Below are 17,669 nucleotides of genomic sequence, written 5' to 3'. Positions count from 1 at the left end.
TAAACATGTATTTATTATCCTCTAAATAAGCCACATTTGGAAATAATGAATTTCTTTATGTGTGCAGTTGCGGCAGAAGTCCACAGGAGGGCGCACGTTCCCTCTTAATAAGTCCTGTCCTCTCTGTCTCTCTCTCTCTCTTTTTCCTTTTTTCTTTGTTTCTTTTATTTTTTTTACATAAGTTTGGTTTCTCATACACTTATATTTATACACTAAACATGTATTTAATATTAATACACTAAACATGTATTTAATATTTATACACTAAACATGTATTTAATATTAATACAAAAACATGTATATAATTTTAATAAACTAAACATATATTTAATATTCATACACTAAACATGTATTCAACATTTATACACTAAACATGTATTTAATATTAATACACTAAACATTTATTTAATATTAATACACTAAACATGTATTTAATATTAATACAAAAACATGTATTTAATTTTAATAAACTAAACATATATTTAATATTAATACACTAAACATGTTTTAAATATTTATACACTAAACATGTATTTAATATTCATTCAATAAACATGTAGTTATTATTCTTACACTTAATATGTATTTAATATTAATACAAAAACATGTATTTAATTTTAATAAACTAAACATATATTTAATATTAATACGCTAAACATGTATTTAATATTTTTACACTAAACGTGTATTTAATATTTATACACTAAAAGTGTATTTAATATTAATACACTAAACATGTATTTAATATTTATACACTAAACATGTATTTAATATTCATACACTAAACATGTATTTAATATTAATACACAAACATGTATTTAATCTTTATACACTAAGCATGTATTTAATATTAATACAAAAACATTTATTTAATTTCAATACACTAAACATGTATTTAATATTCATACACTAAACATGTAGTTATTATTCATACACTAAACATGTATTTAATATTAATACGGTAAACCTGTATTTAATATTTATACACTAAACATGTATTTAATATTAATACAAAAACATGTATTTAATTTTAATAAACTAAACACATATTTAATATTAATACACTAAATATGTATTTAATATTTATACACTAAACATGTATTTAATATTAATACAAAAACATGTATTTAATTTTAATAAACTAAACATGTATTTAATATTAATACAGTAAACATGTATTTAATATTTTTACACTAAACGTGTATTTAATATTTATACACTAAACATGTATTTAATATTTATACACTAAACATGTATTTAATATTAATACACTAAACATGTATTTAATATTTATACACTAAACATGTATTTAATATTAATACAAAATATGTATTTAATTTTAATAAACTAAATATAAAATTTAATATTAATACACTAAACATGTATTTAATATTTATACACTAAGCATGTATTTAATATTCATACACTAAACATGTATTTAATATTTATACACTAAACATGTATTTAATATTAATACAAAAACATTTATTTAATTTTAATACACTAAACATGTATTTAATATTCATACACTAAACAAGTAGTTATTATTAATACACTAAACATGTATTTAATATTCATACACTAAACATTGATTTAATATTCATAAACTAAACATGTATTTAATATTCATACACTAAACGTGTATTTAATATTCATACACTAAACATGTATTTAATATTCATACACTAAACGTGTATTTAATATTCATACACTAAACATGTATTTAATATTAATACAAACACATGTATTTAAGTTTAATAAACTAAACATATATTTAATATTAATACACTAAACATGTATTTAATATTTATACACTAAACATGTATTTAATATTAATACAAAAACATGTATTTAATTTTAATAAACCAAACATATATTTAATATTAATACACTAAACATGTATTTAACATTTATACACTAAACATATATTTAACATTTATACACTAAACATGTTTTTAATATTAATACACTAAACATGTATTTAATATTAATACAAAAACATGTATTTAATTTTAATAAACTAAACATATATTTAATATTAATACACTAAACATGTATTTAATATTTATACACTAAACATGTATTTAACATTTATACACTAAAAATGTTTTTAATATTAATACACTAAACATGTATTTAATATTAATACAAAAACATGTATTTAATTTTAATAAACTAAACATATTTAATATTAATACAGTAAACATGTATTTAATATTATACACTAAACATGTATTTAATATTAATACACTAAACATGTATTTAATATTAATACAAAAACATGTATTTAATTTTAATAAACTAGACATATATTTAATATTAATACACTAAACATGTATTTAACATTTTTACACTAAACATGTATTTAATATTCATACACTAAACATGTATTTGATATTTATACACTAAACATGTTTTTAATATTCACACACTAAATATTGATTTAATATTAATACACTAAACATGTATTTCATATTTATACACTAAACATGTATTTAATATTTATACACCAAACATGTATTTAATATTCATACACTAAACATGTATTTTATATTAATACACTAAACATGTATTTTATATTAATACACTAAACATGTATTTAATATTTTTACACTAAACATGTATTTAATATTCATACACTAAACATGTATTTGATATTTATACACTAAACATGTTTTTAATATTCACACACTAAATATTGATTTAATATTAATACACTAAACATGTATTTCATATTTATACACTAAACATGTATTTAATATTTATACACCAAACATGTATTTAATATTCATACACTAAACATGTATTTTATATTAATACACTAAACATGTATTTAATACTAATACAAAAACATGTATTTAATTTTAATAAACTAGACATATATTTAATATTAATACACTAAACATGTATTTAATATTTTTACACTAAACATGTATTTAATATTCATACACTAAACATGTATTTGATATTTATACACTAAACATGTTTTTAATATTCACACACTAAATATTGATTTAATATTTATACACTAAACATGTATTTAATAATAATACAGTAAACACGTATTAAATATTTATACACTAAACATGTATTTAATATTCATTCAATAAACATGCAGTTATTATTCTTACACTTAATATGTATTTAATAATCATATACTAAACGTATATGTAATTATATACTAATCATATATTTAATATTCATACAGTAAACATGTATTTATTATCCTCTAAATAAGGCGCACTTGGAAATAATGAATTTCTTTATGTGTGAAGTTGCGGCAGAACTCCACAGGAGGGCGCACGTTCCCTCTTAATAAGTCCGGTCCTCTCCGTGTCTCTCTCTCTCTCTTTTTCCTTTTTTTTTTGTTTCTTTTATTTTTTTTTACATAAGTTTGGTTTCTCATACACTTATATTTATACACTAAACATGTATTTAATATTCATACACTAAACATTGATTTAATATTCATAAACTAAACATGTATTTAATATTCATACACTAAACGTGTATTTAATATTCATACACTAAACATGTATTTAATATTCATACACTAAACGTGTATTTAATATTCATACACTAAACATGTATTTAATATTAATACAAACACATGTATTTAAGTTTAATAAACTAAACATATATTTAATATTAATACACTAAACATGTATTTAATATTTATACACTAAACATGTATTTAATATTAATACAAAAACATGTATTTAATTTTAATAAACCAAACATATATTTAATATTAATACACTAAACATGTATTTAACATTTATACACTAAACATATATTTAACATTTATACACTAAACATGTTTTTAATATTAATACACTAAACATGTATTTAATATTAATACAAAAACATGTATTTAATTTTAATAAACTAAACATATATTTAATATTAATACACTAAACATGTATTTAATATTTATACACTAAACATGTATTTAACATTTATACACTAAAAATGTTTTTAATATTAATACACTAAACATGTATTTAATATTAATACAAAAACATGTATTTAATTTTAATAAACTAAACATATTTAATATTAATACAGTAAACATGTATTTAATATTATACACTAAACATGTATTTAATATTAATACACTAAACATGTATTTAATATTAATACAAAAACATGTATTTAATTTTAATAAACTAGACATATATTTAATATTAATACACTAAACATGTATTTAACATTTTTACACTAAACATGTATTTAATATTCATACACTAAACACGTATTTGATATTTATACACTAAACATGTTTTTAATATTCACACACTAAATATTGATTTAATATTAATACACTAAACATGTATTTCATATTTATACACTAAACATGTATTTAATATTTATACACCAAACATGTATTTAATATTCATACACTAAACATGTATTTTATATTAATACACTAAACATGTATTTTATATTAATACACTAAACATGTATTTAATATTTTTACACTAAACATGTATTTAATATTCATACACTAAACATGTATTTGATATTTATACACTAAACATGTTTTTAATATTCACACACTAAATATTGATTTAATATTAATACACTAAACATGTATTTCATATTTATACACTAAACATGTATTTAATATTTATACACCAAACATGTATTTAATATTCATACACTAAACATGTATTTTATATTAATACACTAAACATGTATTTAATACTAATACAAAAACATGTATTTAATTTTAATAAACTAGACATATATTTAATATTAATACACTAAACATGTATTTAATATTAATACACTAAACATGTATTTAATATTCATTCAATAAACATGCAGTTATTATTCTTACACTTAATATGTATTTAATAATCATATACTAAACGTATATGTAATTATATACTAATCATATATTTAATATTCATACAGTAAACATGTATTTATTATCCTCTAAATAAGGCGCACTTGGAAATAATGAATTTCTTTATGTGTGAAGTTGCGGCAGAACTCCACAGGAGGGCGCACGTTCCCTCTTAATAAGTCCGGTCCTCTCCGTGTCTCTCTCTCTCTCTTTTTCCTTTTTTTTTTGTTTCTTTTATTTTTTTTTACATAAGTTTGGTTTCTCATACACTTATATTTATACACTAAACATGTATTTAATATTTATACACTAAACATGTATTTAATATTTATACACTAAACATGTATTTAATATTAATGCAAAAACATGTATTTAATTTTAATAAACTAAACATATATTAAATATTAATACACTAAACATGTATTTAATATTCATACACTAAACATGTAGTTATTATTCATACACTAAACATGTATTTAATATTAATACACTAAACCGTTATTTAATATTTATACACTAAACATGTATTTAATATTAATACAAAAACATTTATATAATTTTAATAAACTAAACACATATTTAATATTAATACACTAAATATGTATTTATTATTTATCCACTAAACATGTATTTAATATTCATAAACTAAACATGTATTTAATATTCATACACTAAACGTGTATTTAATATTCATTCAATAAACATGTCGTTATTATTCTTACACCTAATACGTATTTAATATTAATACAAAAACATGTATTTAATTTTAATAAACTAAACATATATTTAATATTAATACACTAAACATGTATTTAATATTTTTAAACTAAACGTGTATTTAATATTTATACACTAAAAGTGTATTTAATATTAATACACTAAACATGCATTTAATATTAATACACTAAACATGTATTTAATATTTATACACTAAACATGTATTTAATATTCATACACTAAACATATATTTAATATTAATACATTAAACATGTATTTAATATTTATACACTAAACATGTATTTAATATTAATACAAAAATATGTATTTAATTTTAATGAACTAAATATATATTTGATATTCATACACTAAACGTGTATTTAATATTCATACACTAAACATGTATTTAATATTCATAAACTAAACATGTATTTAATATTCATACACTAAACGTGTATTTAATATTCATACACTAAACATGTATTTAATATTAATACAAACACATGTATTTAAGTTTAATAAACTAAACATATCTTTAATATTAATACACTAAACATGTATTTAATATTTATACACTAAACATGTATTTAATATTAATACAAAAACATGTATTTAATTTTAATAAACCAAACATATATTTAATATTAATACACTAAACATGTATTTAACATTCATACACTAAACATATATTTAACATTTATACACTAAACATGTTTTTAATATTAATACACTAAACATGTATTTAATATTAATACAAAAACATGTATTTAATTTTAATAAACTAAACATATATTTAATATTAATACACTAAACATGTATTTAATATTTATACACTAAACATGTATTTAACATTTATACACTGAAAATGTTTTTAATATTAATACACTAAACATGTATTTAATATTAATACAAAAACATGTATTTAATTTTAATAAACTAAACATATTTAATATTAATACAGTAAACATGTATTTAATATTATACACTAAACATGTATTTAATATTAATACACTAAACATGTATTTAATATTAATACAAAAACGTGTATTTAATTTTAATAAACTAAACATATATTTAATATTAATACACTAAACATGTATTTCATATTTATACACTAAACATGTATTTAATATTTATACACCAAACATGTATTTAATATTCATACACTAAACATGTATTTTATATTAATACACTAAACATGTATTTAATATTAATACAAAAACATGTATTTAATTTTAATAAACTAGACATATATTTAATATTAATACACTAAACATGTATTTAATATTTTTACACTAAACATGTATTTAATATTCATACACTAAACATGTATTTGATATTTATACACTAAACATGTTTTTAATATTCACACACTAAATATTGATTTAATATTAATACACTAAACATGTATTTCATATTTATACACTAAACATGTATTTCATATTTATACACCAAACATGTATTTAATATTCATACACTAAACATGTATTTTATATTAATACACTAAACATGTATTTAATATTAATACAAAAACATGTATTTAATTTTAATAAACTAGACATATATTTAATATTAATACACTAAACATGTATTTAATATTTTTACACTAAACATGTATTTAATATTCATACACTAAACATGTATTTGATATTTATACACTAAACATGTTTTTAATATTCACACACTAAATATTGATTTAATATTCATACACTAAACATGTATTTAATAATAATACAGTAAACAAGAATTAAATATTTATACACTAAACATGTATTTAATATTCATTCAATAAACATGTAGTTATTATTCTTACACTTAATATGTATTTAATAATCATAAACTAAACGTATATGTAATTATATACTAATCATATATTTAATATTCATACAGTAAACATGTATTTATTATCCTCTAAATAAGGCGCACTTGGAAATAATGAATTTCTTTATGTGTGAAGTTGCGGCAGAACTCCACAGGAGGGCGCACGTTCCCTCTTAATAAGTCCGGTCCTCTCCGTGTCTCTCTCTCTCTCTTTTTCCTTTTTTTTTTGTTTCTTTTATTTTTTTTTACATAAGTTTGGTTTCTCATACACTTATATTTATACACTAAACATGTATTTAATATTTATACACTAAACATGTATTTAATATTTATACACTAAACATGTATTTAATATTAATACAAAAACATGTATTTAATTTTAATAAACTAAACATATATTTAATATTTATACACTAAACATGTATTTAACATTCATACACTAAACATGTATTTAATATTCATACACTAAACATGTAGTTATTATTCATACACTAAACATGTATTTAATATTAATACACTAAACCGTTATTTAATATTTATACACTAAACATGTATTTAATATTAATACAAAAACATTTATATAATTTTAATAAACTAAACACATATTTAATATTAATACACTAAATATGTATTTATTATTTATCCACTAAACATGTATTTAATATTCATAAACTAAACATGTATTTAATATTCATACACTAAACGTGTATTTAATATTCATACACTAAACATGTATTTATTATTAATACAAAAACATGTATTTAATTTTAATAGACTAAACATATATTTAATATTAATACACTAAACATGTATTTAATATTTATACACTAAACATGTATTTAATATTTATACACCAAACATGTATTTAATATTCATACACTAAACATGTATTTTATATTAATACACTAAACATGTATTTAATATTAATACAAAAACATGTATTTAATTTTAATAAACTAGACATATATTTAATATTAATACACTAAACATGTATTTAATATTTTTACACTAAACATGTATTTAATATTCATACACTAAACATGTATTTGATATTTATACACTAAACATGTTTTTAATATTCACACACTAAATATTGATTTAATATTAATACACTAAACATGTATTTAATATTCATACACTAAACATGTATTTTATATTAATACACTAAACATGTATTTAATATTAATACAAAAACATGTATTTAATTTTAATAAACTAGACATATATTTAATATTAATACACTAAACATGTATTTAATATTTTTACACTAAACATGTATTTAATATTCATACACTAAACATGTATTTGATATTCATACACTAAAAATGTTTTTAATATTCACACACTAAATATTGATTTAATATTCATACACTAAACATGTATTTAATAATAATACAGTAAACAAGAATTAAATATTTATACACTAAACATGTATTTAATATTCATTCAATAAACATGTAGTTATTATTCTTACACTTAATATGTATTTAATAATCATAAACTAAACGTATATGTAATTATATACTAATCATATATTTAATATTCATACAGTAAACATGTATTTATTATCCTCTAAATAAGGCGCACTTGGAAATAATGAATTTCTTTATGTGTGAAGTTGCGGCAGAACTCCACAGGAGGGCGCACGTTCCCTCTTAATAAGTCCGGTCCTCTCCGTGTCTCTCTCTCTCTCTTTTTCCTTTTTTTTTTGTTTCTTTTATTTTTTTTTACATAAGTTTGGTTTCTCATACACTTATATTTATACACTAAACATGTATTTAATATTTATACACTAAACATGTATTTAATATTTATACACTAAACATGTATTTAATATTAATACAAAAACATGTATTTAATTTTAATAAACTAAACATATATTTAATATTTATACACTAAACATGTATTTAACATTCATACACTAAACATGTATTTAATATTCATACACTAAACATGTAGTTATTATTCATACACTAAACATGTATTTAATATTAATACACTAAACCGTTATTTAATATTTATACACTAAACATGTATTTAATATTAATACAAAAACATTTATATAATTTCAATAAACTAAACACATATTTAATATTAATACACTAAATATGTATTTATTATTCATCCACTAAACATGTATTTAATATTCATACATTAAACATGTATTTAATATTCATACACTAAACATGTATTTAATATTAATACACTAAACATGTATTTAATATTAATACACTAAACATGTATTTAATATTCATACACTAAACATGTATTTAATATTTATACACTAAACATGTATTTAATATTAATACAAAAACATGTATTTAATTTTAATAAACTAAACATATATTTAATATTCATACACTAAACGTGTATTTAATATTCATACACTAAACATGTATTTAATATTCATAAACTAAACATGTATTTAATATTCATACACTAAACGTGTATTTAATATTCATACACTAAACATGTATTTAATATTAATACAAACACATGTATTTAAGTTTAATAAACTAAACATATATTTAATATTAATACACTAAACATGTATTTAATATTCATACACTAAACATGTAGTTATTATTCATACACTAAACATGTATTTAATATTAATACACTAAACCTATATTTAATATTTATACACTAAACATGTATTTAATATTAATACAAAAACATTTATATAATTTTAATAAACTAAACACATATTTAATATTAATACACTAAATATGTATTTATTATTTATCCACTAAACATGTATTTAATATTCATAAACTAAACATGTATTTAATATTCATACACTAAACATGTATTTATTATTAATACAAAAACATTTATTTAAGTTTAATAAACAAAACATGTATTTAAAATTAATACACTGAACATGTGTTTAATAATCATATACTAAACGTATATTTAATTATACACTAATCATATATTTAATATTCATACACGAAATATGTATTTAATATTTTTACAGTAAACATGTATTTAATATTCATACATTAAACATGTATTTAATATTCATACTATGAACATGTATTTGATATTCATACACTAAACATGTATTTGTTATTCATACACTAAACATGTATTTAATATTTATACACTAAACATGTATTTAATATTTATACACTAAACATGTATTTAATATTCATACACTAAACATGTATTTGATATTTATACACTAAACATGTATTTAATATTAATACACTAAACATTGATTTAATATTCATACACTAAACATGTATTTAATATTTATGCACTAAACAAGTATTTAATATTCATACACTAAACATGTATTTAATATTGATACACTGAACATATATTTAATAATCATATACTAAAAGTATATGTAATCATACACTAATCATATATTTAATTTTCATACAGTAAACATGTATTTATTATCCTCTAAATAAGGCACACTTGGAAATAATGAATTTCTTTATGTGTGCAGTTGCGGCAGAAGTCCACAGGAGGGCGCACGTTGCCTCTTAATAAGTCTGGTCCTCTCCGTCTCTCTCTCTCTCTTTTTCCTTTTTTTGTGTCTTTTATTTTATTTTTACATAAGTTGTGTTTTTCAAACACTTATATTTATACACTAAACATGTATTTAATATTAATACACTAAACATGTATTTAATATTTATACACTAAACATGTATTTAATATTAATACAATAACATGTATTTAATTTTAATAAACTAAACATATGTAATATTAATACACTAAACATGTATTTAATATTCATACACTAAACATGTATTTAACATTTATACACTAAACATGTATTTAATATTAATACACTAAACATGTATTTAATATTAATACAAAAACATGTATTTAATTTTAATAAACTAAACATATATTTAATATTAATACACTAAACATGTATTTAATATTTATACACTAAACATGTATTTAATATTCATACACTAAACATGTAGTTATTATTTATACACTAAACATGTATTTAATATTAATACACTAAACATGTATTTAATATTAATACACTAAACATGTATTTAATATTCATACACTAATCATGTATTTAATATTAATACGCTAATCATGTATTTAATATTCATACACTAAATATGTATTTAATATTAATACACTTAACATGTATTTAATATTTATACACGAAACAAGTATTTAATATTCATACACTAAACATGTATTTAATATTCATACATTAAACATGTATTTAATATTTATACACTAAACCTGTATTTAATATTAATACACTAAACATGTATTTAATATTTATACACTAAACATGTATTTAATATTTATACACTAAACATGTATTTAATATGAATACAAAAACATGTATTTAATTTTTAATAAACTAAACAAATATTTAATATTAATACACTAAACATGTATTTAATATTCATACACTAAACAAGTAGTTATTATTTATACACTGAACATGTATTTAATATTAATACAGTAAACATGTAGTAAATATTTATACACTAAACATGTATTTAATATTCATTCAATAAACATGTAGATATTATTCTTACACTTAATATGTATTCAATATTAATACAAAAACATGTATTCAATTTTAGTAAACTAAACATATATTTAATATTAATACACTAAACATGTATTTAATATTTTTACAATAAACGTGTTTTTAATATTAATACACTAAACATGTATTTAATATTAATACAAAAACATGTATTTAATCTTAATAAACTAAACATATATTTAATATTAATACACTAAACAAGTATTTAATATGAATACACTAAACATGTATTTTATATTAATACACTAAACATGTATTTAATATTTATACACTAAAAATATATTTAATATTAATACAAAAACATGTATTTAATATTCATACACTAAACATGTATTTAATATTTATACACTAATAATGTATTTAATATTTATACACTAAATATGTATTTAATATTTATACACTTAACATGTATTTAATATGTATACAATAAACATGTATTTAATATTCATACATGAAACACGTATTTAATATTTATACACTAAACATGTATTTAATATTCATACATTAAACATGTATTTAATATTTATACACTAAACATGCATTTAATATTCATACACTAAACATGTATTTAATATTTATACACTAAACATGTATTTAATATTAATACAAAAACATGTATTTAATTTTAATAAACTAAACATATATTAAATATTTATACACTAAACATGTATTTAACATTTATACACTAAACATGTATTTGATATTAATACACTAAAAATGTATTTCATATTAATAAACTAAACATATTTAATATTAATACACTAAACATGTATTTAATATTCATACACTAAATATGTATTTAACATTCATACACTAAACATGTATTTAATATTAATACACTAAACATGTATTTAATATTAACACAAAAACATGTATTTAATTTTAATAAACTAAACATATATTTAATATTAATACACTAAACATGTAGTTAATATTTATACACTAAACATGTATTTAATATTCATACACTAAACATATATTTAATATTAATACAAAAACATGTCTTTAATTTTTAATAAACTAAACATGTATTTAATATTAATACACTAAACATGTATTTAATATTCATACACTAAACATGTATTTAACATTTATACACTAAACATGTATTTAATATTAATACACTAAACATGTATTTAATACTAATACAAAAACATGTATTTACTTTTAATAAACTAAACATATATTTAATATTAATACACTAAACATGTATTTAATATTTATACACTAAACATGTATTTAACATTCATACACTAAACATTTTTTTAATATTAATACCCTAAACATGTATTTAATATTAATACAAAAACATGTATTTAATTTTAATAAACTAAACATATGTTTAATATTAATACACTAAACATGTATTTAATATGAATACACTAAACATGTATTTAATATTAATACAAAAACATGTATTTAATTTTAATAAACTAAACATGTATTTAATATTAATACACTAAACATGTATTTAATATTAATACACTAAAGATGTATTTAATATTCATACACTAAACATGTAGTTATTATTTAAACACTAAACATGTATTTAATATTTATACACTAAACATGTATTTAACATTTATACAATAAACATGTATTTAATATTAATACACTAAACATGTATTTGATATTCATACACTAAACATGTATTTAATATTTATACACTAAACATGTATTTAACATTTATACACTAAACATGTATTTAATATTAATACACTAAACACGTATTTAATATTTATACACTAAACATGTATTTAATATTAATACAAAAACATGTATTTAATTTTAATAAACTAAACATATATTTAATATTAATACACTAAACATGTATTTAATATTCATACACTAAACATGTATTTAATATAAATACAAAAACATGTATTTAATTTTAATAAACTAAACATATATTTAATATTAATACAATAAACATGTATTTAATATTAATACACTAAACATGTATTTGATATTCATACACTAAACATATATTTAATATTAATACAATAAACATGTATTTAATATTTATACACTAAACATGTATTTAATATTAATACAAAAACATGTATTTAATTTTAATAAACTAAACATATATTTAATATTTATACACTAAACATGTATTTAACATTCATACACTAAACATGTATTTAATATTCATAAACTAAACATGTAGTTATTATTCATACACTAAACATGTATTTAATATTAATACACTAAACCTATATTTAATATTTATACACTAAACATGTATTTAAAATTAATACAAAAACATTTATATAATTTTAATAAACTAAACAAATATTTAATATTAATACACTAAATATGTATTTATTATTTATCCACTAAACATGTATTTAATATTCATAAACTAAACATGTATTTAATATTCATACACTAAACGTGTATTTAATATTCATACACTAAACATGTATTTATTATTAATACAAAAACATGTATTTAAGTTTAATAAACAAAACATGTATTTAATATTAATACACTGAACATGTATTTAATAATCATATACTAAACGCATATGTAATTATATACTAATCATATATTTAATATTCATACAGTAAACATGTATTTATTATGCCCTAAATAAGGCACACTTGGAAATAATGAATTCTTTTATGTGTGCAGTTGCGGCAGAAACCCACAGGAGGGCGCATCTTCCCTCTTAATAAGTCCGGTCCTCTCCGTCTCTCTCTCTCTCTTTTTCCTTTTTTTTGTTTCTTTTATTTTTTTTTTTACATAAGTTTGGTTTCTCATACAATTATATTTATACACTAAACATGTATTTAATATTAATACACTAAACATGTATTTAATATTTATACACTAAACATGTATTTAATATTCATACACTAAACATGTATTTAATATTTATACACTAAACATGTATTTAATATTAATACAAAAACATGTATTTAATTTTAATAAACTAAACATATTTAATATTAATACACTAAACATGTATCTAATATTTATACACTAAACATGTATTTAACATGTATACACTAAACATGTATTTAATATTAATACACTAAGAATGTATTTAATATAAATACAAAAACATGTATTTAATTTTAATAAACTAAACATATATTTAATATTAATACACTAAACATGTATTTAACATTTATACACTAAACATGTATTTAATATTTATACACTAAACATGTATTTAATATTAATACAAAAACATGTATTTAATTTTAATAAACTAAACATATATTTAATATTAATACACTAAACATGTATTTAATATTAATACACTAAACACGTATTTAATATTCATACACTAAACATATATTTAATATTAATACAAAAACATGTATTTAAGTTTAATAAACTAAACATATATTTAATATTAATACACTAAACATGTATTTAATATTTATACACTAAACATGTATTTAATATTTACACACTAAACATGTATTTAATTTTCATACACTAAACATGTATTTAAAATTAATACACTGAACATGTGTTTAATAATCATATACTAAACATACATGTAATTATACACTAATCATATATTTAATATTCATACACTAAACATGTATCTAATAATTATACACTAAACATGTATTTAATATTAATACACTAAACATGTATTTAATATTTATACACTAATTATGTATTTAATATTTTTACACTAAACTTGTATTTAATATTCATACACTAAACATGTATTCAATATTCATACACGAAAAATGTATTTAATATTTGTACACTAAACATGTATTTAATATTCATACATTAAACATATATTTAATATTCATACACTAAACATGTATTTAATATTTATACACTAAACATGTATTTAACATTTATACACTAAACATGTATTTAATATTAATACACTAAACATGTATTTAATATTAATACACTAAACATGTATTTAATATTAATACAAAAATATGAATTAAATCTAATAAACTAAACATTTATTTAATATTAATACACTAAACATGTATTTAATAGTTTTACACTAAACGTGTATTTAATATTTATACACTAAAAGTGTACTTAATATTAATGCACTAAACATGTATTTGATATTAATACACTAAACATGTATTTAATATTCATACACTAAACATGTATTTAATATTCATACACTAAACATGTATTTAATATTAATACACTAAACATGTATTTAATATTTATACACTAAACATGTATTTAATATTAATACAAAAACATGTATTTAATTTTAATAAACTAAATATATATTTAATATTAATACACTAAACATGTATTTAATATTAATACACTAAACATGTATTTAATATTAATACTTTAATCATGTATTTAATATTTATACACTAAACATGTATTTAAAATTAATACACTGAACATGTGTTTAATAATCATATACTAAACATACATGTAATTATACACTAATCATATATTTAATATTCATACACTAAACATGTATTTAATAATTATACACTAAACATGTATTTAATATTAATACACTAAACTTGTATTTAATATTTATACACTAAACATGTATTCAATATTCATACACGAAAAATGTATTTAATATTTGTACACTAAACATGTATTTAATATTCATACATTAAACATATATTTAATATTCATACACTAAACATGTATTTAATATTTATACACTAAACATGTATTTAACATTTATACACTAAACATGTATTTAATATTAATACACTAAACATGTATTTAATATTAATACACTAAACATGTATTTAATATTAATACAAAAATATGAATTAAATCTAATAAACTAAACATTTATTTAATATTAATACACTAAACATGTATTTAATAGTTTTACACTAAACGTGTATTTAATATTTATACACTAAAAGTGTACTTAATATTAATGCACTAAACATGTATTTGATATTAATACACTAAACATGTATTTAATATTCATACACTAAACATGTATTTAATATTCATACACTAAACATGTATTTAATATTAATACACTAAACATGTATTTAATATTTATACACTAAACATGTATTTAATATTAATACAAAAACATGTATTTAATTTTAATAAACTAAATATATATTTAATATTAATACACTAAACATGTATTTAATATTAATACACTAAACATGTATTTAATATTAATACTTTAATCATGTATTTAATATTTATACACTAAATATGTATTTAATATTTATACACTTAACATGTATTTAATATTTATACACGAAACATGTATTTAACATTAATACACTAAACATGTATTTAATATTCATACATTAAACATGTACTTAATAATCATACACTAAACATGTATTTAATATTCATACATTAAACATGTATTTAATATTTATACACTAAACATGTATTTAATATTCATACACGAAAAATGTATTTAATATTTATACACTAAACATGTATTTAATAGTTTTACACTAAACGTGTATTTAATATTCATACACTAAAAGTGTACTTAATATTAATACACTAAACATGTATTTGATATTAATACACCAAACATGTATTTAAAATTTATACACTAAACATGTATTTAATATTCATACACTAAACATGTATTTAATATTAATACACTAAACATGTATTTAATATTTATATTAAACATTAAATTTATATTTTAATTGGGGACGGCGTGGCGCTGAGGGGAGAGTGGCCGTGCGCAACCCGAGGGTCACTGGTTCAAATCCCACCTAGAACCAACCTCGTCACGTCCGTTGTGTCCTGAGCAAG

The sequence above is a fragment of the Nerophis ophidion genome, unplaced genomic scaffold, assembly GCF_033978795.1.
Source record: "Nerophis ophidion isolate RoL-2023_Sa unplaced genomic scaffold, RoL_Noph_v1.0 HiC_scaffold_73, whole genome shotgun sequence".
NCBI classification, from domain to species: Eukaryota; Metazoa; Chordata; class Actinopteri; order Syngnathiformes; family Syngnathidae; genus Nerophis; species Nerophis ophidion.
This window is presented reverse-complemented; position numbering follows the sequence as displayed.